This window comes from Coturnix japonica, chromosome 1, assembly GCF_001577835.2.
Source record: "Coturnix japonica isolate 7356 chromosome 1, Coturnix japonica 2.1, whole genome shotgun sequence".
Classification (NCBI taxonomy): domain Eukaryota; kingdom Metazoa; phylum Chordata; class Aves; order Galliformes; family Phasianidae; genus Coturnix; species Coturnix japonica.
The window spans coordinates 72,656,564-72,683,775 of record NC_029516.1 but is presented as its reverse complement, the minus strand read 5'-3'; the positions used below and the strand labels follow the sequence as shown (position 1 = coordinate 72,683,775).

Below are 27,212 nucleotides of genomic sequence, written 5' to 3'. Positions count from 1 at the left end.
GCCGCTTCAGTTCATCCATCCAGCTTCAAGAGGGAGATGGATCTTTCAGCCTTTCTCCTGCAACTCTAAGCTAGAAACCGAGTGTCAAAGTAGCATACAATTTTCTTCTCGGGAACATTACAGGGAGACATTCATTGTAGAGACATCTTCAGACACATCCTCAGAGAAAGCATAGCTTATGAGAGGGATCTTCCCATGCATGCTGGAAAGCACCTTTTTGCATTTGATCAGAGATGGGCTTGAGCTGAACATATTGAAAGCATAGAGTAACACAAGTTCTTCTCAAGCCCAGAGGGAGAAACACTGCTTTTATGGATGTGTGGAACTTTAGGAACTACCATTTCATATCTGAAGGTCTAGAACTACATGTGGAAGGTCAGCATATGAGATGTCTTCAGGTATGTATTTGGAAAATTGAGCAAAGCATACCTCAGGAAAGAGGATGAGCTCAGTGACTGCAGAGATGGTAGTCCAGTCCTATAAAAAGATAGTATTTTCTTATACTGGCCTAGAATCAAGAGAAATCCTGATGTAGAGAGAGCATGGAATCAGGTGACTGGGACACTTGTTTGGGACTAAACAGATGTCCAACCTAAAACAGCAGCATCAAGATCAAGAAGTAATGTACGGGCTATAGCGCATGGGAAGATAGTTTCAATTTACTGAAAAGAAGATGAGGCCAAAGTTTATGCTTAAAGGCTGCTGCAGTATTTTTATTTTGACACTACTTTAGATTTCATGAAAAAAAAATCCATTTTCCAAACTCTGTTCAGAAGAGAGGTAGTAGTAGTCCTGGAAGACTGATGTTTCCCTCAAGACTCGGGTGCTTCAAACTAAGAAGATTTGATGGCAATGCTTAAAAAGCACTATGTGGCTCAAACAAACATCACAGCAGAGAAATAAATTTCTCTTAACCATGCCAAGCAAAGGTGAGGCTTAACAGTTTTCTTGCTGGTCTTGCAAAGCTCTTCTACCCATCATGTTGGTATTCCAGCCTAAGGAGCCTCTTGGGAATTCTTGCTTTCTATTTGGCAATCAAAAAAACTGGACTTTGATGAAGAAAAGGCTGCAGAGTATTTTTCACAGAGAACAATTTAATCCAAAGGAAGAGACAGGTAATAAGTGAAGTCCTGAGCATAGTTACATGGTCCAGCAATGAGGAAAAGCCACTCCTGAAGCCACCTTTGTGCCTTAAATGAAGTCATACACCGTGGTCTGGCATTAGTCCCAGGAATACCAAGGAACAAAATTGAGAGGTGTGACATGAGTAATACTAGTGCTTCTGCACTGAGCACAGATCTGGACAGCAGCATGTATTTGCGCTGTCCTAAAAGTCAGCTAAAAGGGAAGTCATTTTACGTTTGCAAGGAGGAGGGAACCCTCCTCCCTTTTTCTTAGCAAACATTGGCTCATTTCTGTACTACAAAGGATTGGACTTCCACTATGGAACAGCTTCTCTGAATTCTGGAATGCAAAAGCTGGATTTCAATAATATGGACAGGTAAAAATCATTGTGACTATTCATCTTCACACACAGCAACTCAGATAATTCCCTATTTTGGGGGGGAAGAACATACAGAAGATTTACCGTCTTTCCTCCCTCAGCAACTGACAGCATTCACCAAATTAGCATCCAGGAGATAAAAGTTCAGACCACAACTGGCTGCCAATTCACACAGCACTGTTTAAGTCAGTGCCACTTTACAAGGAAGGCTTTTACAGGAAGTGCTCGGGAAGGCTTTTGATCTATGGATGTAAAGTAAGTAATTTTTACCCTTGCCATTATTTGGTTCAGAAGGAAGAGATTTTTAGCCTACCATGGAAACACGGATTTGTCAGTGTTGTTTGTATTACAGTCACATCCAGGGCCTCCCACTGTGATAGATGCTGAATAAATATGCAAGTGAGAAGTCCACACCACCTAACAAAGATATCCAGAAGGAAAGAAATGTAACATCCTCTCCAACATCATGAAGCAGAGCAGAGACAGAAAACAGCACAAGCTCCTTAGTCACACCTACTTTGCTTCTGGAAGACCTGAATTTAGTGAGGGTATAACTTCTTTGCAGATTCACGCCTTCAAAGTCACTCTACTTCTACTGGGAGCGCCAACCAGAGATATACTTCCTGTTTCCTTCATTGCTTCCTTCAGCCCTCCTATCACAAGAAAGCAAAACTTTCTTCTATCCATAGCACTTAGCTGAGATCAGACAATTAGTTCAAAAGTTCATGGGGAGTAAAGTGGTCTGCAGACAACAAATCATTTATCTTATATTCTAAGCCAGCAAGATAAAATTCATGCTGATTATTTTTTTTTCCCCTCGGCCCAAAATTAATAGGAATTTCATTCACAAACTAAATTGGAGAAATGTGAAAATCCCAAATAAGTTTTACCAAACACACTTCCTTTTAATTGTTTGTTAGACCTTTACTCTAAAGAGCATAGATTTTACTTTGACATAAAGCTTCTAAGAGTCATTTCAAAAAGGTTTGCCTTGAAATTTTCAAATATACCAAACATATCCTTTAGGCAATTTTATTTTGATTTTTTTTCAAGCTGGTATTTTCCAGTGGAAAAAGATTCCCGTTCTAACATTGCTTATTGCATTAATAACATTTATAGTGTGAGTAAGAGCTCTTAGCTATATTGTGACCGAAAAGCTCATTTTGGAAGCCACTAATCCAGGCCTGATGCATGCTCACTTCTTTGCAAGCCTGTGGCTAAATACTGGCAAGATGGTGTAGCTCTGTATTTTCACTGCTGCTGAGCTAAGCAGTTTTGGTGGATACATCAAGATGGGGGAGTGAGGGCTTGCAAGGGCAGAGCATGTAGGGGGAGAAACACACTCAAGCAGGTCAAAAGCACATGTGTGCTGGAGTATGGGGTGACTGAAGCAAAGCCTAAAAATGACGCTGATGAAATTATGGGTGGTGGAAAATGTTTCTGGGATGCAGCTTGCAGCTGTATGACTAGATTGTTATTTGCAATTGCTCACTCCCTTGGTGTTTGTGAAGCAAAAACCAGTTTTCCTGAGATGCCAGTGCCTGCAGTTCACATTGAGTTCACTAGGCAGGGGCAGCCAAAAATACTGAAAAACCTGGCAACGAAGTAGTTCAAATACACAGGAAAATACAATCTAGCTTTGTAAATCTGTGGCAAGCTTGATTTTTAAAATAGTCCTTTAAAAATATTTCTCCCATCATATAGTTCAGAAATAATCAGGTCAATTTTGAAACAAGGAATCCAACAACCCCTAAACATGGCCTCTAGTCTTAGGCTAAGCATGAGCCATTTCATCATGAAGAAAATTCACTGGTAGTGTCCAGAGGAAATGGATATCGGGGCTTGATTGCTGTGGCTCCTTCAATTTGTGTACACTGTACTGCTCAGGTTGGCAGAGACACAAAAGAATCTGCAGCTGAATTGGCCCATTATGACAAGATTCTGTTTCCAGAGTTGACAGTACCACTGCAATGATGATGACAGAGAGACAAGAGCAAGTTTGGGAGAGCATGCAGATGCATATACCTATGGTGTTGGCATGCTCACTTTATGACCAGCACTTCTCTCAGGATGGGAGCTGGCTGACCCCAGAGCAGCAGTGCTTGCTCCAGGGGTGCTGCCCTTCCTGCTTTGAAGCATGTGCACTTACAGTGAAATGCTTCCTGCATCTGGAAGGTGGCCTTTCATTGGACTGGTTCATCAGCCTGCAAACTCCTGCTGTGAATGCCGACCTCTAATTCAGACTACAACAACAAGGCTTTCCTTCTCTGCTATCTGTACCTGGACAGGTATGACTCATTTGCAATACCTGTAAACAAAACACATGACAGCACAGTTCAATTCTGTGCTACACTGAACAATGGGTCTCCTGCAGATGGCCTAATGATGTACTACAAGCAGCGTTAAGCAAGAGACAGAACGCTGCAAGATGGTGCTGTTGAAATGTTGCACAAAGAATTACCTGAAGCCTTCATATATCAAGCAAACAAGAGCAGGGGGGGAGAGAGGGTTACCTGAGCAGGTGTTAGCACCAGTGCTAAGACATCACTTCAGAGAGGAATTCAGCACTTGTATCTGGGGCCTCTTCAGCATCCATTACAGGATTGCTCTTTACATCCATAGCTTCAGGGACTGTAGGTTGTGGAAGAATTGATATCTGAACACAGTGCTTGGTTTTAAATGAACAAAAGGCTCATTTGCCTAATGTGGGCGTGTTTGTGCTGCAGATAGTTTGAAGCCTTTGATGTGATAAGTTGGGAACAACTTGTTCTGAAAGTATCCACTTCAGCAGAGGCACATGGAAATTAAGCACCTCTGCTCCCACTGTTTGCTCTTCCTGCCATACAACAAGAACTAGCAAGAAGTGGAAATACTACTTAGTGTTTTGCTTGAGACCTCATTTCTCTCCTCCGGGGAGATGGGTACACCCCCCCTTTTCCTATATGTGCACAGAGTACAGAGGTCAAAGGATCAGAAGGTCAGGGAATAACTCCCTACTGTGTCACTGGAGAATAATTATATTCTCTGTGCCAGTCATGAAATCTTTCCTCACAGTCACTGGGGATGAGAGAGGATCTGTGGGACTAAGAAAGCTTAGAGAGTTTTCTCTTAGAGAGAGCTCTCTTAGACAGCTGCATCTTCAACAATGACTGCACTGGGGTATCACTAGGCAGGCCCACACGCCCACATGGAAGAGGAAACAGGAAACAGCTGAAGATAATTCATGGAGCTCTTCTCTTTGCTGTGAAAACTCAGGAGAACCAGTGTTCTGTGAATACTTCCCAGAGAGTATCTGTTTTCTTATGGTAAGGACTCACTGCTCAAGAAAACATCTCCTGTGTTTTTGCAATAACTGAACCAGCCAACAGCCTCTACATCTCATACCCCTTTGGCCCTTCTAGAGCGAAGAACTGTTCAAGGCACACACTGATGCACAGCTGCATGTGGTAATGAGGAGGGGAGCAGTGGCAAACCTGTCACATTTGACCAGTTTACAACATGCAATTAATTTGTTCTGATTTAAAATCAACAGGAGAGTGTAATGAGAGACCTGGCTGCCCTGAAAGTACTCTGGCTTTGTCTAGACCACTCACAGAGTGCCACTCCATACAGCACAGTAAGCATACAGCAAGTCTCTGTGGATTAAAGACTGATGATCTCATACCTTGTGTGTTGTCAAGTAGAAGGGCTGCTCTGAAAGTAACACCTCCTGTGACACTATGTTGGCCTTTGAGCAGAACACATTGCCAATCTTTGCTAACTGTCCTCAGTGTATAGTCCAGATTTGGTACCTTCTGACTTCCATCTGTTTGGGCCAATGAAAGACAGACTGCATCTAGCAACGACACCATCATAGCAGTTGTGAAACTGTGGGTTGCCTTATCTGGTGCAGATTTTTTTTTATGAGAGCAGTATGCAGGCAAAAATGCATAGCTAATGGTTGTGATAAAATGTTTGCTCATTAAGACCGGGATGTGGTAGCATTGTGGTGGAGTGCTTGTTCATTAGGACCGGGATGTGATGGTGGAATATGGAGGCCACAAGGGTTGCAGAACACTCTAATTTTATGGGTAGATTGTGTACTCTGCATAGTTACAGGCAAAGCGCGCCCCGATGTGATACTTAAAGTTTTCACTGGATTCAGACCAACAAGGAATGAAACACCCCTAAGTGGAACGATCACGCGACCACCCCACCCCCTCCAACCCCACAAACACCCAAAACACTCACACATCCAACACAATAATATCAACACTCAAACTTAAAGGGACATCAAATACGATAACGCATACTACTAGGTGATGGACCATATACCAAAAGAAAGTTGCAAGGGGGAAGGTGCGGCAGTTGAGGAACGAGGATTCCTCTAGTCGCTCAGCGCTGATGCATTTTTTGTTTTTAACCGCTCATCAATTAATTAAAGTTTCTTTAATTGAACATTCTGGCTCATTGCATTGTAAATTGATGACATATTAATGGTGCAGTGACTAGGACAGGATACTGGCGTGGGTAACCGAGCCTGAGGGGCGCCCGCTAAATCAGGTGGCCTCGGTCCTATCCCCCCTATCTCCTGCCGACGAACTCCGCCGAAATTAATTAAACACACAAGCAAGGAAGAAGTCGTTAAGCCCTTTTAAATTTTCGTGACGAAGTCCGGACGAAGAGCATGACTGGTGGAGTATAGCTCGTCTGGGTTGGGATCCGGCGTGTGGCGAGTTTGTGTGCTTGTGAGGGGGGGCCGGACAGCGCACTCACCGAGCGAGTGGTGGACCCCAACAGAGTAGGCGGTTCCTTAGCCGCCGAGCAGGTGGGCCACGACCTGAGGGGAAGGAGTGAATGCACACTGAGTGAGAGGCACGCCGGAAGGGATGGGTACAGGGTATACAGCGGGACCTTATTCACAACACACAAACCCAAAAATACACCCCTAGAGCTATGAGAGCATATATGGAGGGTTATTTCTTTGGTCGTTCCTAGATGTATGACTAGGATGAATTATTATTATTTAGGGTGTTCGCTAGAGCTACGAGCACTAGGGATGATCATTATTACGGTTCCCCTAGAGCTACGACACTAGGGATGATTATTATTAATTAGGTTTCCTAGAGCTACGACATAGGGTTGATTATTATTTAGGTGTTCCTAGAGCTACGAGCAATCAGGGATGATTATTAATTATTTAGTGTGTTTCCCTAGAGCTACGAGCACTAGGGATTGATTATTATTTAGGTGTTCCCCTAAGTAACGAGCACTAGGATTGATTACTATTGGTGTTTCCTAGAAGCTTATCGGAACACTTAGGGATGATTATTTTTTTAGGTGTTCCTGAGCTACGGGCACTAGGGGAGCTACAGACATTGAATAAACAAGAGATGCAAGAAGTAAAGAGAGATGGGGCAGTGTAAATCTACACACCCACACTTCTAAACGCACATCCATGTCCCTAAGATCATCCTTTAGAGGTTCATGCCTAATTGCCTGGACTGACACTATCCAGGAACATGAGAATAAAGATAGAAGCAAAGATGATTTATTAATTGTATAGAATTTGGAGCGGATACACAAATTGGACCGCGGCAGTATGGTGGCTAAGTATGGTCTAGAATGAAGATTGGGTACAACAGCAATAAATTTTGGGTAAACTCCAAAACCCCTTTCAATCAAGAACGAAGTGACTAATGACAGCAGTGATGGGTCACTCGCCAGTAGGGTATTAGGATCCCATTTTTAATGTTGACGACAGAAAACGAAAAGATGTCGAAAACGTAAAGCTCGAGGGAGAAGGAGGCTTAGTGGACCCCACCATATGCTGTACAAGCAATTCCCTACTTCTCCTTCCCAAGTTGGATCATGGGCAATGGATTTCAGAGAGAGGGAAGTAAGAAAGATAGAAGGGGAGGGCCTGTGGAACGGGCAAAGGACGACAAATAACTTCACCCTTTAGAGAGACAATGCCATGGAAGGTCAAACCTCGATGGGGTTTAATATCAGTGCCCTTAATTCAGGGATGTTAGAGAGTTTTAAGAAGGAAATGGGTAATAGTACTAGAAGATCCGCTGGGGGTGCTGCAGACCAGAGTAGATCAGTTCTTTGAGGGCAAAATGTTTATACCTGGGAGGAACTACATCTTTACTAGTATACTGTGTCAGAGCAGAGAGAGAGTGTATGATAAGGCCGTGGCAGGATGCGCATTTGATGCTAAGCATGCCACGGGCCTGCCTGCGATAATGTAAATGGCCCTTACAGGAATCGCATGGACATCAAAATCAACATCATAGGGACTCACATGCGACATGCGAACTATCATTATCCAGGGCATTGGGAGGCAGTGCCCAAGAGGTCAGAATATAAATAAAGTTTTAATGAAAGACAAAAGAAGGAGGAACACATCACGAATGGCTTAGAAAGGTTCACAAGAAAGTTTAAAACTATATTCAGGATTGGTATGCCGATACACCGATAGGCAAGGCTCTGCTAAACACAGATTGTAGCTAAGGCTTGGGAAGATATCGCAAGAAACTAGAAAGATAGAAATTGGCAGGAGATCGGGGGCTTGATGAACTTTGAGGAAGTCAAAGGTAATAATTAAAAGGGCGAAGAATGGACATAATAGGCAGGTTAGGATGATGGTAGAGCGGTCGAGAAAGTAGGTAGAATTGGAAAGGAAAATGGGGGATGGACGCAAAATCGAATTCCAGGACAGCAAAAATTAGGAAGCCTGTAAACAGGAGAGGAGAGAGAATATGCTATTATTGCAGGAAAAAGGGACAGCATGAGAGGACTGCGGGTTAGAATGAGAGATCGAAAGTCTTCAAGAAGACTATAGGGGTGTCAGGGGCTTCTATATCATTGGGGACCAGAAACAACAGGAGCCCTTGATAAATTGAAAATTGGTCCCCAAGCTGAGGAGGTAGAGTTTCTGTAGATCCGGAGCAGAAGCGTTACTATACAAAGATCCCCTCGGATGCAACCTTCCCGGGAACTACCAAAAGTAATAGGAGCAAAAGGGAGAACTTTTACAGTAGGAATAGTTAAAAATGTAATGATAGAAGCAGAGTCAAAGTGGGTTGGGTGATTTCTTGATACTGCCTGAAGCGGAGTTTCAATTTGTTAGGACGGGATCTGATTATTGCATTAGGCATAGGACTAGAAGTAGAGAATAAAGAATTGAGAATCAAACTCTGCCCTTTAGGTAGAGATGAACAAGAGATCAATTCTGATGTCTGGTACTACCCCGAGAGTGTGGACAACTAAAAATACCCCTTTCACGGTAAAAATCAAGAAATCCTGAATCCCAGTAAAAATAAAACAATATCTATTTCCTGGAAGAAGGAGGGGTCTCAAACCAGAAATAGATAGATTAGTGAGCAAAGGATTATGGAACCTGTATGTCCCATTTATACCCTATATAACGGTAAAGAAACTGATGAACATTCGGTTGGTTCATGATCTGAGGGAAATTAACAAGCGCACTGTACTAGGTTCCCAGTTGTAGCTAATCCTATACATTGCTAATAAATTAGGGGACAACTTGTGGTATAGTGTCATAGACTTAAAAGATGCTTTTGGCTTGCCTTTAGATGAGACATGCCGGATTTTTTTGCATTTGAGTGGGAAGACCCAGATACTAACAGAAAACAGCAATTAAGGTGGACTGTACTCCCCAAGGCTTCACAGATCCCTAATTTGTTTGGGCAAGCCCTAGAACAGATCCTGCAAGAGTATCAGCTAGATCCTGATACCAATTAATACAGTATGTAGATGATCTATTAATTGCTGGAGAGGATGAGGAAAGGTTCGGAAAGAAAGTATTAAATTGCTGAACTTTTTGGGACTGAAAGACTTAAAGTATCAAAAAGGAAATTGCAATTTGTGGAAGAGGAGGTTAGATATCTAGGGCATTACCTGAGTAAAGGAGAAAAGAAGATAGATCCTGAAAGGATACAAGGAATATTGTCCCTGACGTCGCCAAGCAATAAGAGACAAATAAGACAATTGCTGGGATTAGTGGGATATTGTAGACAATGGATTGAAAATTATAGCAGTAAAGTAAAGTTCCTATATCAAAAGCTTCATACCGATGGATTAATAAAGTGGGATAGACAAGATGAGAGAATCTACAAAAGCTGAAGGAGGATCTCACAATGCCCTGTCTGAGCCTGCTGACTTAAAAGACCCTTTTATTATTCGTTAACATAGACAGTGGTACAGCGTATGGGGTTTTAACACAGGATTGGGCAGGGAAGAAGAAACCCGTTGGATATTTGTCAAAATTATTAGACCCTGTGAGCCGAGGATGGCCCACTTGCTTACAAGCAATTGTTGGGTGTGCGTTATTGGTAGAAGAGCCAGGAAAATTACTTTTAACAGCAATATAAAGGTACTTATCTCCACAAATATTAGAAGTGCTCCAACAAAAAGCTAAAAATGGATATCTGATTCTCGTCTTCTAAGTATGAGGGTATCTTACTGGAAGCCCCTAACTTAACCCTGGAGACCACAAGTCTCCAGAATCCTGCAGAATTCTTATATGGAAAACCGAAAATGTGGGACTCATTCATAACTGTTTACATACGATAGAAGAACAAACAAAATCAGACCAGATTTAGAAGAAGAAGAATTAAGAGAAGGGGAAAATTATTTGTGGATGGATCCTCTAGAGTAGTGGAGGGAAAGAGAAGATCAGGTTATGCAATAGTAGATGGAAAGACCCTGCGGTATTGGAATAAGGACCTTGAGTAACTTGGTCAGCTCAAGCTTGCGAGCTGTATGCTGTTTTACAGGCACTAAAAAGATTACAGGGAAAAGAGGGCACTATCTATATCCGATTCCAAATAGTTATGGGGTAATACATACCTTTGGGAAGATTTGGGAAGAAAGGGGATTGATAAATTCCCAAGGAAAGGACTTAATACATCAAGAATTAATAAAGCAACTCTTAGTGGCCTACGAAAACCAAGAAGATAGCGGTGGTACACTTAGAGACACAACAGGGGACCGATTACAGACTAGAGGAATATGCAGCAGACCTAGAAGCTAAGCAAGCTGCCCTCAGGGAATTGGTCCTGAGGCAGGAGAGGCAGGAAGAATTGACACATGATGAGGCCCCTTCGTTTACACCGAAGGAAGAACAAAAACTGAATCAAATGGGAATAACTAAAAACACAGAAGGGAGGTGGTATCTAGCTGACGGGAGAGAGGTACTGCCTAAGTCAATAGCATCTCAGGTGCTGACCCAGTTGCACGAACGGACCCACTGGGGAAGCAAGCTTTATAGATCATTTTGCACTAAGTACATGTGTATAGGCCTACATAATCTAGCTAGACATATTACTCAAGGATGTATTACGTGCTTAAAGATAAACAGAGCCGTACAAAGAAAACTGCCTATGGGGGGAAGACCCTTGGCCACTAGGCCATTTTCTAGAGTCCAAATTGACTTTACCGAATTTCCTAAAGTAGGAAGATATAAATATGTATTAGTCATAATAGACCACCTCAACATTATGTAGGAGGCATCCCAAACTAAAGCAACAGCTCAGGTAGTAACAAAAATATTACTCGAACAAATCATCCCTAGGTATGGGGTAACAGAAGTAATAGATTCAGATCAAGGACCACACTTTACATCAAGAATCACTAGAAATAATATGAAGCCTGGGAATAAAATGGGAAGAAATACTCCCTGGCACCCACAGAGTTCAGGCGAGTAGAGAGAATGATGGGGAACTAAAAAAGCATTGGCCAAATTAACACTAGAAACTAAGCTCTCATGGATAAAATGCATTCCCCTTGCCCTCTTAAACCTTAGGGCCCAGCCCCGGGCTGACATAGGAATATCTCCCTTCGAAATGTTATACGGAATGCCATATGATGCAGGAACCCCTAAAGATCACCCGGGGGTGGTAGATCAGAACATTCAAGCTTATATCACGGAATTAATGAAGTATAAACAGGAATTGTGGAAAAAGGGACAATTGACTCAAAGACCCCCTCTGGACATTACCCTCCATCGAATAAAGCCTGGAGATTGGGTTCTGATAAAGACCTGGAGAGAAACCACACTGCAGCCTCGCTGGGAAGGTCCCTATCTGGTATTATTGACTACCAATACTGCCATCAGAACTGCTGAAAAAGGATGGACACATGCTAGTCGTGTTAAGGGTCCAGTACAAAATCACGAATGGAGAGTCACTAGTCCAGCGGGTGATTTGAAAGTAAAACTGTCACGAAACCTCCGTCAGGAAAATGAGAACATGAATTAACAATGATTGTATAAACGTATCAGTATAGAATTTAATGTAGAAGGGAATATTTTGACTATTGTGAATGCAACTGTTGGGATATGTTTTAGAAAGGTAGTGGACCCACTGCGGAAACAGGGATACACAAATTGGTTTTATTAGCCTTCAGAGTGGCCGTGGAAATTTTAATAGAAGGGGGTAAACCTGGGGGTGAATTTGGATCCTTACCAGCATCACTTAAGTGTATAACCAGTGGGAAAAAGAATAGGGTGCAGTACCCAAAGACCCACTTAAAGGGAAGCAAAACCAGCCCTCCTGAAGAATACTCTTGCTGCCGAGAAGATTATACACCCCATGGCTCGAGGCAACCGAGTCGATGGGCGAGGCAGAGGAGATAAAACATGTGGAGGGGTCTGCTCCATTATGAATGAATCCAAAGATTTAGAATCCAGAAGATACCCCAAGACTGGAAATAACTCCCCGAAAATTAAAGACTCACTACTGCAGTGGGAAACTGCCTATCTAAACTAGCTCAATTGATAATAATATTAAGTCTCATTAATGAGGGTTGGGGTACAGAGGTACAGACACATGAGCCATTTAAGTGGTCCATCAGAAGTAGTGTTACAAAATAGAAGGGGGGTTGGATCTTCTCCTATTGCAGCAAGGGGGACTATGTGTGGCTCTTAAAGAACAATGTTGCACCTACGTTGATCAAACGGGGGTAGCAATAGATACAATGGCTGAACTAAGAAAACAGTTAGAACAAAGAAAAAGAGCCCAGGAGTCGACAAGAACTAAAACGGTTTAATGAGCAAAACAAAATAGTACAATAAAAGAAAAGGGGGGACTGTGATAAAATGTTTGCTCATTAAGACCGGGATGTGGTAGCATTGTGGTGGAGTGCTTGTTCATTAGGACCGGGATGTGATGGTGGAAATGGAGGCCACAAGGGTTGCAGAACACTCTAATTTTATGGGTAGATTGTGTACTCTGCATAGTTACAGGCAAAGCGCGCCCCGATGGATACAAAGTTTCACGGAAGGACCAACCAAGGAACGACACACCAAGTGGCACGATCACGACCAATTAAAGGACAATACACTCGGGATGGACCTTACAAAAGAAGTTGCAAGGGACGGGAAGGTGCGGCAGTTGGAGGAACGAGGATTCCCCTGTCGCCCAGCGCTGAATTGCCTTTTTGTTTTACCCGCTACAATTAATAAAAGTTTCTAATTGGAACATTATCGGCTCATTGCTTGTAAATTGATGACAATGGTGATGACTATGTTGAAAAACACCATTTTGTAGCTGTAAATTTGCTCTATCAAATAGTGTTATTATGCACTTGATATCTGTTGTAGTTTCCATGGAAATGAATAGGAGGCATTATTTTCAGAGCAACCTATGTATATTAAGAAAATATTAATTCTTGCAGATGTTTTTCAGTTTGGTATCTGGCACCTTGCTGCCTGTGTTTCCAGGTCCTTAAAGACCTGGAGTCCTTCAACAGCTGATAATCCTATATTATTTATTGCACTGCACTAACAGTTTCTGTAATTAACATATGTTGGAAAAAATAAAATGCCTGTTGTTGTAAAGGGATAGTAAAGATTTGGGCTGGCAAGAGCCACCTACACTTGGGAGCAATCTACTTTATCTGAAGAGAAAACCTTATAAGCATAATTCCTCCCTGAAAGTGGCTGGCATTATGGCAGCTAACTGCTAAAGAGTTAATCCTTTGCTAGTGAAGGGAGATGCTCCTTACATCCATTTGCATGGCTGAGAGCAAGGCTGGACTATTTGTATAAAATTACTCAAGCTTTTGACTTCTTGCTCTTATCTGTTCCACCAGACTTTCTCTCATGACCCCATCTTTCCCTACTCATTCAAATTTCCTGCCAAAAGGACTGTGTTTAAGGGAACACTCTCTGCTGCTTCTTGTGCTATTCCTTCTTCATGAAATAATGGTTTGCCTTCAGGCTGGACACTAACAGTAAATTGACAGAGGAATGGTTCCATGCTTTTTATTCCTTATGCTCTCTGTTGCCCATACATGTGATGTTCCATTGATGATAGACACCACTGGGAACTCTAAAGTCGCTGAGGAGCCTCAAGCTGATGAATATGCTTTGAAGTGGTTGGTGGGCTTGGCAGAACTGTCTGCTGTTAAGCTCCTGCTGTCACCAAGCATACAGTAGTTGAAGCAATTTGGGAGAGAGGGAATGGACCTTTGGTCCAGAGTAGCTTAATAATGCAGGTAAAACCTAGAAGTAACAGAAGATGATTCAGTTTATCTGAACTGAGAACAGAGCAGCATAGATGTGCCACCTATCCTTGGTAGCGGTGGTCAGATCATAGACGTTGTATGCACACAGTTTTGTCTCTCTCCTTTGCCCTAGGGCAGGCAAAGTGGCAATATACTCATAGCTATCAGATCTCTACCACTGAGATTTTTCAGACCAAGATCTTCCACCAGCTCCACATGATCCCAGAAAATGCATCACACCCTGTTAGTGACATGGCTGAAACCTTTTCTTCAGCCTCTATTTATTTATTACTCCTACTGTGAAGAAAGGCTGCAGAAGTCAGAGACTTTTCCAGAAACATTTACATGTTCCAAAGAAGCCATAAGAACTCAAAGCTAACTCAAAACCAAGGAGAAAAGAATATATAAATTCCCTTTCAAGGGAGGCAGAGATTAAATTCTGTTAAGTACAGTTCAGCATAGTCTCTCTTCAAACCCCTCCAGAAATTAGCATATCAGGCCCTGCAATCCTCACATCACTAGCTTTAACTACAGGGTTACACCTGCACTGTCGCAATTATTTTCATGAATGCATGAAAATCCACTGTGAAATAGCTGAGGTTCTGTACCTCCTCTATTTTTAGAAGCCCCGGCCACAGAGACATTTCTTTTTCTGTTGATTAGAGGTTTTTCTGTTCAGTTCATTGATCAAAAGGGCCATTTACAAGACTCTGAGTTATCTAAAGCTGATTTCAAGCCCACAAAGCACTATCATGTTCTGAGGTGAGATTTCACATTGACTCTGAATAAAGACAAGGAGAAAAATAAATTGTAGACAGACTTGTCATCTAGTGCAAACTTAACTAGGTCTTGGGCCAACCTTTGACAACGTGCCTGATTTATGCCATTGATCAGGGCAGTCACTCTCAATAAAATCAGACTAATTGTTAAAATAAGGGCCCAGATTATAAATGCTTTGATACAGCCTGGTGCAGGTACAGGAGCCAGAAAGATTTGCAGAAGTGACCTTGAGCAGAATTTGCATGTTGGTTGGTTCTGCAAATGTTTTTTAGATCACAGAAGCAAAAGGACCATTTCATACAGACTGGCAGTTCACAGTTATGCTTATTCCTCTTCCGGGGAATAAGCCCAACCTGGGGACCATCCAGAGGCAGCAGATGATATCAGAAGGCACACTGGCCTTTTTTCCCCCCCTTCCCCTCACTTTGCCTACTCTACTTAAAAATAATATTTAAAAAAATTGAAAATATCATCCTAGTTTATCTTTCTTGATACACCAAAGAGATTCCTTGTTGCTGTTGTGGTTGTTTAAGGTATTCGTTTTTCATATATTCCTCTGTAAGTACTAGCAATACTTGAAGGTAGGACCAAATCCTCAGACAAGATTATAGTAAACCTAAAACACAGCTAAAACATAAAACCCCAAATAGTACAGCTCCATCTTGATTTGGAGCTAATTCACAAATATTTCCTATCCACAGCCTATAACTGAAGTCATTTATCTCTATTATTATTATTTTTAATGATAGTTTAGAGGATGCTAATGGCCTAGTAGAGTCTCTCAGGGCCTGGGTGCAATCCACACTCAGTAAAGGCTGAAAGTCACTAAAGTCTACTACGAGAAAAGAATGCACATCAGCATTAAAAAGGTATGAGAAAAAGTCACCCACAAAGCTTACAATCCTCTTGTCTTTTTCCTCCATCACATCTCCATGAGGAGCCATGCCAGAACACAGAAATCACGGACTTGATCGTAAATAACCTTTGAGGCTCTTTCTATTCACTTTCTCATTTGTACCTCACAGCTGAAAGATCATACTGTACAGTACTCCTGATAGACTCCCTTCCCCAAGCCCACCCACAGAGAGGGAAATATAACCCAGAAAAGTATGAACCGAAAGCATCCCTCTTCTCCTTTAGTTGTTTCCATCAGTCCCAGCTGGAAAACATCACAGCTGGGAGAGCAATTACTGACAGAAGCCAACATTTATTCTAGGTGACTTCTGTATACTAAACCAGAAAGATGACTTGACCATGAAAAAGAATGAAGCTAGAATTAACACAGCAATATTTTGGTCTCACATTGCATAATAGAGTTGGCTAGGGACTTCTTTTAGGAGCCAGGGCTAGTATCTTATTGCAGAATCCATGCCCAATTATTAACCTTGTAAATATTTTAGGCTACACAGCTTATTATACCTTTGGTTTATTGATATGTCCATTGACAATTAAAATTAATTTTTCATTACCTTAATTAATTACGGTAGTGATCTGGAAATTATCTTCTGTGAAGTTGAGATGACATGCATCCTTTCTCTGTGCCTTTAAAATGTGCTCCACACACCTGCAAAATGCAAGATGAAAGATATGGCTTTACTAGACCAAACTGAGCTGCTGAAAACTCTTCTCAAATATGTATTGACAGTATTGCTGTCTTAAAAGGTACAGACTGTATAGCACAACCCATAAAAACCATGAATGCTGGAGCAAAGAAAGATATGCATAGGTTTAACAACTACCGCTATGCCCTTTCATATTTTGGCAGAGCCTGGAATTAAGGTAGAAATTTCATCACAAAACTCAGTATACAGATTGCCTGGAGAATTCAGAGAGACATTTGTTCCAGAGACATTCCTAAGTCCTTTGTTTGAGGAGGAAGCTTATGTCTTGCGCTGCAGAATATGGTTTACTAATCACCACTGCTGGTTTGAATGGCTCCATGGATCAAAACTGACTTTATGTAGTGGTGCTGAGCACATTTGCCATTCTACTGCATCAATCATTAGGATGCTTTGCTTGCTAGGATTGTACTAGGAGTCATTTCTTTGATGTGCACAAACACAGGAATGAGCCAAGGCTTTTACAGGAGCCGCTTGGCTACAAGTAAAGAATGCCACCGCTTAAGAGGAGGGCCATTTCAAAACAACTAGAGCCTGCTTTTTTCTGCTCTCCTATTTATGGGTCTAATATAGCTCATATCATTTTGGCAGGGTGGAGATTTTGTTTCTGCGTTTTGGGAAAGCTCATATGAGTGCAGATATCATAGCTGAATTGTAGCTCTGGCCCCTTATAGCTACCCCTTTCTTTTCTACTCTCTTCACACTGAAGCTGCACCTTTGAGACCTTCAAAGCCAAACATCTAATCATTTTGAAATCAGTGTGAACAATTCCTCTAAATTGAACTGGAAGAAGATTAGACATTTATGCAGTTAGCTCCACTGAACTGTAGTGAACATGGCCTCTTCATGTTCACCAGGTTCTCAAGAACAAGTGTAGTAAATTGACAGTGTCACTGCCTCCTTCCCTTTGAAAACTGCCTGCCCCTGAGGAAGTAAATGCAGTTCCTACTCCTGCTTACCATTATATGCAAATATACTCATAAGAAGCCTTTGGTTTAGTCCTTGTAAGAACAACAACCAACTTCAGTAGACTTTGGAACAGATCCTCAGTGTGAGTTTTATTCCTGAAAGTGTCTGCACTGCTTGGAAGCACATGACAATGTGCACAGCCTTTGCAGTCCTGCAGTTTTTAGGACTTCTGGGCAAGTATTCAGCACACTCAATGAGTATTCATCTCCTCTTGTGGCAGACACACAGAAAGAACATTGCCAGTGAAGCAAGTTCACTGTTCTGTTCCCATATGAGGTGGCTAAAACATGAAATGTATTTGTATTGTTCCTTTTCTAGCTGATGACCAAGTTCCCCATTCTGCAGCCAAGTAATTGATGCGATGTGCACACTGAACCTCTTCTATCCTTATATCATCCTTTTCCTGAGTGTCCACCTGCATCCTCCATCCCCAATTTGCATGACAGTACACTCATGTCAAGTCCACAAATGAAAGTGAACTTGGCTATAGAAAATCAATGGAATGGCCATGGATGTAGGAACGGAAGACAGCAGAGTTCCATGGAAAGGGTAACCTCCGATTGTGCCATCTGAGTTTCTGGCTACCATTTTCTATTGTGAAGTATGCAATAGAATCCTGTAGAAAATGGGAATTTTCTGACAGCCAAATTGATGGATGCATCTTGGTGTTATGAAAGGGAAAATAAAATCCCTGCGAGAGAGAAAAGAAGAGCGAAGAGCCTTGTAGAGACTTAGCTTTGTACTGAGATGAAGCATTTCTCTTTAGGAAAATTCATCCTTGGATGTTACTTTTTCACTTTGGTAACTAAGAAAATCATCTGTGAACAACACTGTCTGGAACACTGAAAACCCAGCACTGGTTAACAGGGACTGCTTTGTGTCTATAAAGTTGATAGCATGGGTTGGCTGCCTTCACTAGAACTGAAGTTCTCACTGTACTGTATTTGAATTGCTTTGGTTTTTCAGGCAACCTATCACTGCTGTCCTTCATTTTAGAGGCTGAGGCAACACATCTGGCATTTGGAAAAACAATAACAAAAACCACATTATTAATATTTTAAAACTGGCATATGCACATAAATACAGAAAGTTTTTTACTACTGTTGATTTCACAGACCTATGTAATGTAATGGATTTTTCAACCGACTTCACTAGTATAGGCTTTGGGAGCCTTGGAAACATTGAATAATTCAGCCTCAAAATACCCCCTAGTGGTGTGCTTCGGTGTAATTTATCTCCATTTTACAGATGTGGAGCTAATGTAACAGAACTTACAATGTTTTTCCCTGAAGTTGCTCTAAGAGCTTGTGGCACAGCTTTGTAATCTTCTAAAATCACAGAATGGTTTGGTTTGGAAGGGCCCTTTAAGATCATCTAGTTCCAACCTCCTGCTATAGGCAGGGACACCTCCCTCTACACAAGGTTGCTCAAAGCCCCGTCCAGTCTGGTCTTGAATGCTTTCAAGGAGGGGGAAGCCCTTCTACAGTTATTACCATAATACTTATTATTCTACCATAAAGACTTTGGGCTAAAGCAAAGCTCACAAAACTGACAACAGAGTTTTGGACAAATTATAAACAGCAGTCAGATTTCACCTGATGGCCTAGAGCTGTGAAAGTTCTATATAGAAGAAGTCTTAGTCTGGACTAAATTACAGTGCACGTGGCAGAACTGTACGTGGGATTTAGTGCTTTGAAAGTGATGACCCAAATGACAAATTGATAGTCCACCCTAAAAGAGGAAAAGAACATGGTGAGGAATGGTAACATGGCTTTCGAAAGAAGAGGTTTGTAGGGATTGTCCTGATTTAGCAAACAATTTCCCCTATCCCACCTTTCTTTAGTATTCTAAGCTGTCCCTAGGGGAAAATTTTTGCAATAAACAAACAGCAAAGATTGGTAATAGGAGAGTTCTAATGATATATTTTCATTAAAAAGTTTTTAAGACATGGAAATTTTTCACTTTGACATTTTCTCAACAAACCTTAACCTTTTCTTACTCTTTTAAGGACTGGTCAACTCTATAGAGCAAAGAAGGAAATATATGTATATATTTTGAAATAGAATTAAATAACTAATAACGAAACATGACATTGACATTCAAAGGAGACACTGACCACCTGACTGTAATTTCTCAACCAACAATGAAATAAGCAGTTTATTGCATCATCCATGCCAAAATTTCTGTTTTAATCCAAGTCAGATCTTTTTTTCCCCCTTCCTGGACAACATAACAGAAAACAATTTGCTTTTCACTATGTTGACTTCTTTTAAATTCAGTTTTGACCCCTCAAATACTGTCCATCTACACCCAAACATTTCATAGGAAGTTTCTTTCTTCATGGTGGTGAGCCTGAAGGCTGATATTGAAGCCACTGTTCTAAAATCATACTGACAGTTCAGACCTGGATCTGAAATTTGGGGATTGCTGCATCTCAAAGGAGGCAGAATTAAATATTTCAGTTCTGCCAGAGCTGCTAGTTGCAGCTTGGGAAGTATAACATTGTGCTGGTCTTACTTCTGAATCTGATACCCTTATTTTTCCCTTACAAAACCCACAAAGAAATACAAAACATACAATCACATCAATTTAAGGTCCTGTTGCAGAAGTGGTAGAAGAAGAAATGTCCAGCTAAAGAGAGATGGAGCATTAAAATTGAAATAATACATTCTAAAAGTCAAAAAATAGAGAAGAATACTAAGCTTAAGAATAAATTCTCCCATGTGGAATATATAGCCTTGACAAAGCATCAGTAAAGAGTCTATAGATCTATACCAAAACTTCCTGCAGTATTGCCAGGTTTCTAGACCTAGTGGTTCCACTCACAGAGACACACCAGTTCTTAGTCCACTCCTATCTAACATCTATTTCCTAACATTTCCTGAGAGAACATGGAATAGACTCAGTGCCTCAGTTTTAGACCTAGGCCCGCTTTAATTTCACTGTGTACAATGATCTCATCAGGTCAGGGTGGCCCATCTCTTCAACGTGATGGGCTCTGTGGATGAAATACAGATTGTGAGAGCTGAACCTGAGGAAGATGGAGATTACATTGGCAGGCAAAATAAAGCACTTGGAATAGTTAACAGTCCTTCTGTGGTAGCTGTTACATATTTTAAGCATCCACAAACAGTCTGTTTAGGCACTGCTCAAAAGGCCTCAGAACCCTCTGCCACAGGCAGTGTGCAGCCACGGCCAGCTCTGTGCCATCCTCATTTGGCTAGAAGACTTCCACTCCATTCAAGCACATGATGTTCTGGCCTTCAGAAGCCAAGCTTTTTTCCCCTTCTGTTTGGGTTACAGAATTGCAACAACCCTTTGGAGAGTCCAATTGATACAGCCCCTGCAGAAATACAAACAACTCTGAAGACATCTCAACTTGTCCTCTACTGCCCCTCCACAGACCTCAAAACAATATTTATGGTCTTTATCCTTATGGCCTGGGGGCAATATATAAAAAACATCACAGAAAATTCCAGGCTGCAGATGTTGTTCTCTGCTATAGTGATATTACGAGTTCTGAGGGTGGTCTTCCACAGATGACCAAAGCCTTGTGACTTTTTATTCTTCACATCAGGTTTATTTCTTTAGTAGTGCTAATATTTAGCATAAATGTGAAGTTGAAGCCTGTATATGTTAAAAAAGAAGGGGGGGGGGCTGGAAATGAAAAACACATTTATGTTAAAGGAGCCTCAAATCAGCTGGAAGATTACTCTAATCACTCTTCTGTCTAAGGATTTTTAACATGCCTCAGTAGTGCCTTAGCAGTGCCAGTAATGCTCTCCTGGAAAGCAACTAATTTGTGCAATAAGAGCAGAAGCAAAAGATCAGCATACAACCTGAGGAAGTGCTCAGATGCGTGTAAGGGCTTCCACAGAATCTCTCACTGGTAACTCACTAATGCAAGGAAAACACATTAGCTCAGGCCACTTTGGCAGAGGCTTGCAGACTTGTGTTTTATCTTGCATTATCTGTACATGAAGAGTAAAAACAGTTACTTATTGTGATTCAGTCAATAAGCAATAACTTAATAATCTTAAGCATTAAGATTAGCATTAAGTATATCTCATCCTTGATAATACTTTTGCTTGAAGGAGTCTGCATTTTTGAGCAGTGTAAGCCACCCCTTTGTCCCTTTCTAGTGCTTTTTTTTTGGCCACAGACTATACTGAATTAGTACCAGGCTCTGTCATCTGTTTTTCTGTCATCAAGTAATTTCATAAGAGCACATTCTCATTGTATTTGAGACGTGGGACTATGGTAGATACAACTTAGTCTAATCCACAGACCTTCCATTCTTAGGATTTGGGGAATTGGTTGAAAACAATAAACCATCTCTGACTCCTTCCAGTGACAGCTCATTCTCTCTTTCTGCTATCATATTATAAAATGTCTTTCTGGGAAGCCAAAAGAAATATATTCTTTAGGTAGAAATAGGTGTTTGCAGCAATGCTGGGCATTGAGAAACTGTGAGAGAGATGGATCTTGGTATGGCAGGGAGGGAATATATCCTGACAGAATGGCCTCGAATAAAAATGACAAGTGAGGAAAGGGTCCTCTTTCAGCATAGAGAAAAGTGATATCCCTGGAACAGGAATGATACGATTAAGCAGATTCTTAAAGCCTGGATAATACTGAAGAAAAAGATAGCCGCTAATAGATGCCCAACTTGTTCTCACAAACTCTGTATTTCAACATAGGCAGTTTTCAAACATGCTTTCCCAAAACGCCGGTGTGTGATCAGTTCTTTGGTTTCTGTGTTTAGTTGTGGGTGTTTTTTTGGTGTTTTTTTTTTTTTTTTAATTCTTTCTTTAATTTTCTTTCTTTTTCTTTTTTCTTCTTTCTGTTGTTACCCTGAATACTTAAAAGACCAAGTGAATTTCAATGCCTTTCAAAGTCTTTCACATCATGAGAGACATACCTGTATATTTGCGCAAACTGGAAATGAATGAAATATCACATGCTTCATTGGAACAACTGCAAATAATCAAAGCTGAAATAAAGCCTGAATATTTTGAAAAGACCATTTTGTTCAGCAGTTCTTGTTCAAGATAGCATAAAAACATTTCTACAGTTCATTCTGAAGAACAAAGACAGTGTACCAGAGATAGGTTTTTACCAGATATCCTTAGGTCATTGCTATAGTTGGACTATGCAAGGCAAAATTTGTAGGGAAAGGTATTGTCATTTATTAGAAAGACATGGAAAAATGTGGAATAGGCAGACATGCAATTTCTTGTTCTTCAGTTTAGAGGCAGAAAATCTGAGGATGTTTTATGGTTTTAGATGCAAAATTAGTCTAATATTATGCTAATAAAAGATCTGTTTCAGATTGTTTGATAAATCTCTGCCTTGCTGATATCCTTAGACCATTGCAGCTACAATAAAATTTAAGGTATCACATTCTTTTGTCTAATTCAGAGATTTAGAGGGGACTATGACAGGTTATCTAGTCCATCTTCTTGACTTCGGGTCAGCATCAAATACACCTAAGTCGTTCCTGAAACTTATTTATCTACTGCGTCCTTAGAGATCTCCGGTGATGGAAACTGCATGACATACTCAAGTAATCTTTGTTTTACTTGAACCTTTCTTACTGCAATTTAAACTCATTATTTCCTTGCTCTGTTACAGCCATGGGGAATAGTTTCATCCCTTCTCCTTTTCCAGAGGTTTTTATGTTCTTGAAGACTGTTCTAAAGTACTGTTTATTCACTGGTATGGAGTATGGAGCATGATCCCCAAACAGAGAGAGCACAGAGACTGAATTTCACTCTTTCAGAAACAGGTGACGCTTTCTGCCTCATATTAATACCCACAGAGCACAGCAGCATGTTGGTATCCAAACTTGAGATGAATATACATGTCTTTCTCTTTGGCAATTTTCCGTAGATCCCAAGAGAAGGTAGTTATAGCACACTCCTGCAGGGTTCCACTAAGGGGAACAGTTCTGAGGAACCTAGCAGAAAATAAACATTTTGTAGTAGTAAGAATTTAAATTTTCATGTGGGCTTGTTGCAGGCTCTGAGCATTATGCAGGATTTAGGAAGTTTTTATTAAAATCAACCCTCCTTATCAGATGGGAAAAGAACAGTACAAAGAAATAAGGAGATGAAGCCCAAAGCCACATAATGAGAAATAAACACAAAATAAACACAGGCTGAACTAGAAAAGAAGAAATTCTGATTTTTCTTGTTCTTTTTTTTTTTTTTTTTTTTTTTGCCCCTGCACATTCTGGAACTGATATTTTGACTGACCGTGGGGGAAAGTGATTAAGCCTAGGTTCAGGCTGTCTGTACCAACTGATAGAGTGGGGCAGAGAAGTCAGATTAGCAGGGAGTGTGAATCTGCCTTTTGTATCTTGATTGGAGTAATACAATCCATTCTGCTGGGGCAGTAACAAAACAACATGGCGACATCGTCTTCTACCTAGTGCCTGGGTAATGCCTGTACGTCTTCACAGTCAATAGAGAGGTAAGAGAATAAACTTGGATTAGCTTTCACAGGATTTCACTGCAAAACAAGTGTGTAAAAATGATTTTTAGTGACCTAGATAATGTCTTTTCATATCACTGTTTAGCAATACCTGCCTCAGTAGATGATGTAGCTGTTAGTACTGTAAGGATCCCTCAGGACAAACTCCTGTTGTAATACATTTTCTCTGCACCAAAGCCTACATAAATGTTAAATGAAGCCACTTTAAACAAATATAGGTAACAGAGGGAGAATAAGCCTGTTAACAGAATCAGCATTGCAGTCACTAACTCATAATATTTTATTTATTTATTATCTCATAATACCTATAACAAAAGTAACTAGATGCTATAAAATAATACTTACACGCATAGAAATAGAAATTACTCACCATGTTCAACCCTTCATAAAAGCTCCTTTGACTCGCAGTATCCAATCAAAGAAAGAAAAGAAAGTATAGCCCCTTTCCAGCCCCAACTAATGCTTAATTGAATGCCTGGCTGAGCATGACAGCCATGATGTTTTCCAAACACAGCCTCCTAATGAGACTGAGACCATTACGCAGTGTACAGGATAAGGACTTTCAAACTGAATAAGAGACAAAGGAAAGAAATAAGTTTTTCTTCTTTTTCCAGATGTGGTCTACTGTGTCATCTGCTGGCTTGAACCAAAGGATATACACAGGCAATGGGAAGTATGATGGAGAGAATGAAGAGAAAGGACATTTATTAGCATGCTGAACAGCCAATATAACACACACACGCACAAAAAGACGCTTCAAAGCATTGAAATTAGTGCTGAAAAAACAAACTGGTACCAAAGTAAAGAGCAGACTTTTGTGTGCTGCATATTGATCATGAATGTACAGCAGGCAATTGTGAGAAGAAAAATCAAAGAATCATAGAACAGCCTGAGTTGAAAAGGACCACAATGACCATCTAGTTTCATCCCCCTTCTATGTGCAGGGTCACCAACCAGCAGACCAGGCTGCCCAGAGCCACATCCAGCCTGGCTTTAAATGCCTCCAGGGATGGGGCATCCACAGCCTCCTTGGGCAGCCTGTTCCAGTGCGTCACCACCCTCTGTGTGAAAAACTTTCCCCTAATATCCAACCTAAATCTCCCCTACCCTAGTTTAAAATACCGGGCTTGGTACAGTGAGGGGGAAGATGTCCACTTCATAACTAGAAGCCACAAGGGAATCTAAAAGGACCTCGTAGGCTAATATCAAACAAAAAGTGGCAATGAAGGGCTCCTAACCAAAAGAAAAGAAAACAAAACACACGACTTCACGACTTTCCTCCATTATTCATAGCAAATCCCCCATTTTTCCTTCTCCTGGTACTTGTTGATATCATCCAAACTCAGTTTCAGCATTTTCTTTACCATTTAGAGCTTAAATAGACAGCAATGGAGACTGCAAGGACAAAACAATTTGTAGTCAAGGAAAAGAAAACCAACACCTTCTTTTGAAGAGCTCTTTCTTCCATGCTACATCTTTTTCCAACCTGAGACATTACAGCATAATGCAGAGGCACTCAGATGGTGCTGCCAACACAGTGCATAGGAAAACACATTCCCTCCCCGGCTCTCTGATAATTTAGCTTTGTTTTAGTTTCAGTCTAATGATCATTTATGCTGTAGCCAATCTTCAATTTATACCCATCTAGTCCAAAGCGCAATTATATGCTGAGAGGAAAATGCAGCTTTGACTGATAATAATAAGATTGACACTGCATGTGGCAGTTTTTCACACTTCGTTTTCGTGACTGCTGCCATATCACTCGGGCAGTGATTTTGCCCTGTCTCCTAAAAATGGTCAGGATGGCAGACAGGAGAAGACTGAGATAGACATATCAGTCCTTTACAGACTTATTTTGAGATACCTAACAATCTAAAGGAAGGGATGTAGGAGAGGCGCTTTCTCATTGATACAGCTGTGTTGAAGAAGAAAAGAAGACATGCTTTTCACCGCACATCTTGGCTTTGTCTCTGATTTGCTGAGATTCAAAAAGTATCACTTGTCCTTCTCTCTATTTCATTGTCTTCATCAGTAAAATGAAGAGAATGATACCCACATCTCCCAAGTTGCAGACTGTAGACTAAGCAACGTCAAATGTGCTTTGAGTTTCTGTAGTTTGAGTTTCAGAGGGGATAAAACAGTTGAAGAAGAAATAGATCTTCTACAGAGTTGCTGCTACTACCAATAATGTCCCAGAAATCCTGGTAAATATGCAGATCATGATGAACCTCATTCTAATTGGAAGGTGCATTTGAACAGCTGGAGAATTCCTGTTTAGCGTCTTCTTTCTTATGGCTTAGTAGCAGGTTGTATTGTATTTTCACCTGCATAGACTGATGAGAAGTCAGCTTGTCCTTTGTGTAATTTCCTTTATTTCTTTATTTTTTCAACAAAGGAAAAGTTCTTACCTGGCCTCTTTGGGGGGAATTTCATGCACAGTTGGTGGTGCCCAGAAGGGAGAAGCAGATGCTATTGAGATATTCCCGGTGTCCAAAATAGAAAGCAATTTATATGGACAATTAAGAAGAGCCACACGGGACTCTGGTTGTTGGAAGCTACAAGTCTGTAAGCAGGCAATTTCTAGGATTTCAAAAAAAAAAAAAATTGAATTCACCTGAGGCCATGCGAGGTAGGGAAAGTTATATAGAGAGAACAATTCCCAAGTTCACTCACCAGGGCACTAAGCTCCTGATTTGCAGTGAAAATGCAGCATATAGAGTCCTTGTCATCAGCAGGATTTAGAGGACAGAGAATGCAGCCATCACAGAACAGGTATGAAGTGTCACACACAGTAAAGGCAGAGCAAGCAAGGAGCTTCTGATAACATTAAAAGAAGATCTCTAAAAGATCCTCTGTTTCACATGCCAGTTACACCCATCCTCCTCTGATTCTCTGTGCCCTAGCTCTACCAGCATGTCTTCTCATTCATGATATTGCACAGGAAAAAGGCTTGATGAAGAAAAAGAAGTATGGTGGAATGGGTTCTATGTTTGGTATTTATTTTCTTGTCATTATTTGTTCTCCTTTGGCATTGGGAAGACAGAAAATGTCAGTGCTTTCTGTTGACCTGGCATTTTTCCTGGTACTTCATCAATAAGCAAGTTTCAGTTTTAGGCACAAAGGAGTTAAATCAATTTGCTTCGGAACAGTTCTAAGAAATCACTCAGCTCTTTAAAGAAGTCTCTGGAGGGGTGGTGGCTGTAGCTGGAGGGATATGAAGGTTGAAGGCCTGAATGTTTCAGAGTGGGGACAGAAATTATGTGATTTCAGCCCTTCTCTAGTTGACTACATACCTTCGAGCACTGTCTGCACCTTCCTTTTCCCTAGACATT

General features: G+C 41.0%; 1 long non-coding RNA gene across 1 annotated transcript in view; it reads right to left on the bottom strand.

Annotated features, from left to right (window-relative positions):
- Nucleotides 1-27,212, bottom strand: part of LOC107320349 — a 76,050-nt gene that overhangs the window by 7,491 nt on the left and 41,347 nt on the right. Inside the window, exon 4 of the long non-coding RNA XR_001558227.2 lies at nt 16,267-16,361. This is a non-coding gene — a long non-coding RNA (uncharacterized LOC107320349). The remainder of the gene's footprint in view (nt 1-16,266; nt 16,362-27,212) is intronic.